The following is a 2063-nucleotide window of genomic DNA, read 5'->3' on the forward strand; positions in this document are numbered from 1 at the left end:
ACCGAGGACTATAGCTGACTCCAGCGCTGAGAATAGTAACAGAGCTAAAGTTAAGAGCCTTGTTGTACATTATCCCTTTGCGCAGCCCACACACAGGACCTTATATAGTTTAGTAGAACAACCCATCTTTTGGGGTTTCTAAAGGTTGTTATGTTGTAATTTAACACAGGAATATGAAAAATAGGTATTGAGGAAAAGTCCAAGCAGGAGAGAAATACAGCAATAGCAATGACGGAATAATTCCATGTTTTAAATCCCAACGTTAGATGGCCTGGGCTCTTGCTGTTGTAGTGGTAGTGATTATAACCTGTGATCCAGAAACTTTAGATAACAGATCTGAAATAAAAAAACATACAGATCAGTGAATGACAACATCTGTGTTGTATGTTTGGCTCTTTTTTAAACCCAATATTAACCTGCTGAGACCGAGCAGAATTTTTGGCCATGTCTGTTTAACTGTGTTTCTGTGAGGACATAAAGCTTTTAGAGTCTGACAATAGTCAAGTGACTTGTACATACGTGTAAGCATGGCCTATTAAAAATAACAGGCAGTGAACTTTAAGGCTTGACATAAAGGTTTAAAAGTAGAAATGATGGACATCCTTTAGATCTAAAAGGCCGGCACTATTGACTCAGAGGATATGAACTACTCTACTGTAGAGAGAGGTTCTGTGGAAGAGAACAGAGAAGGTAGACACTAACTTCTTGAGAGCAGTGATAAGGTACAGGCTCTTGGGCAACAGCAGGAAGACCTGGTCTGTGAGCACAGCATGGATGATCTTCTTGGCTACATAGTCTGGATCCAGGATTGGCAGCAGTCTTGGCCACCTGATGAACACAAGAAAAAAGACTCTGAAAAAACAACAACTGCTACAACTGAACCACTCACCCACAACTGTTATATTCCCCTGTTTGCCCTACGAGACTTGTGGCTTGGTAGATCTTTTTAAAATGTAATTTCTAAACCATATGTAGAAGGTGACTGATTTTTCTCAGTGGGATATTCTTTGTTTTGTTTGATTGTTTGCTCAGGTACACAGGATGCATACTGTGATTTTGAGAATGAAAGGGACCCTCTTCTCTGTAACACGCTGAGAACATCATTAGACCTGGAATTATAGCATGGTAATGGTACCTGAAAGCAGGCTTGCCATCATGCACAAAACAGCTATTAGGGTAATAGGGAAGAACGACTATAAGCCCATACAGATTCTGTAAGGGCAGGCAGTCATGAAACAAAAATCATTGTGGACTCTCAACATCCCCTTTTCTCTAAATACAAACCTCTGCAATTGGGAAGAAAGGCTGTTTTTTTTAAGCTGCCAACAAGCTGCTAAACTCTACTTCCAAATCTAAGGGCAATATAGCAACGTGCAATAAATACTAATACTGAGGTACGTTTGTACTTAAATTGTTAAAGGTTCTTTTTTAAGATGACGTGTTGTCAATGTCAAATGTCTCTCATGTTTTCATGTTGTTAAGTACTAAGAACTAGCCTATAGTACAGTCTTTAATTCATTGATTTAATAAAAACATTAATAATTGCAGCTTTAAATATTACCCAACTGTCCAAAAACATACAGAGCCTGGGAACATACATTTCTTTACATGTATGCATACAAGGTGATTTGGTTTTATTTGCAGTGATACATAAACAAAGCTCTCCATGTTGTGGTTACAGCTCGTTGGTAAACAGTTTTCATTTAAAAATAAGTTATATTTCAACACTGGGACTGTGTGATGACCTCATCCACAAGGTCTAAAACATTTAAATATTGAGCCATGTAATACACACACAGCCACAATGGCACACAAATACATTTTTGCTTCTGGATGAGTACTTTGTTAACGATTAAATAAATGATAAGATGAATCATACACAAACATGTTAGATGAACGCCCAGGCTCTTGGGCTTTCCAGCACATTGTTTTGTTGCCGGCGGTTGCCACATTTCTCTGGCTGTTTCAGTTTGTAAACACACCATAGTCTATGCCACTCGCCTGGCATCATGGCGGCACTGAAAATCAGAAGAAAGCGGCAGAGTCCTATTTGATTATGACTG

General features: G+C 38.8%; 1 pseudogene; it reads right to left on the reverse strand.

Annotated features, from left to right (window-relative positions):
* Window positions 1–2063, reverse strand: part of LOC116699132 (epidermal retinol dehydrogenase 2-like) — a 38739-nt pseudogene that overhangs the window by 5472 nt on the left and 31204 nt on the right.

Source organism: Etheostoma spectabile, chromosome 12 (assembly GCF_008692095.1).
Source record: "Etheostoma spectabile isolate EspeVRDwgs_2016 chromosome 12, UIUC_Espe_1.0, whole genome shotgun sequence".
In the NCBI taxonomy this organism is placed as follows: Eukaryota; Metazoa; Chordata; class Actinopteri; order Perciformes; family Percidae; genus Etheostoma; species Etheostoma spectabile.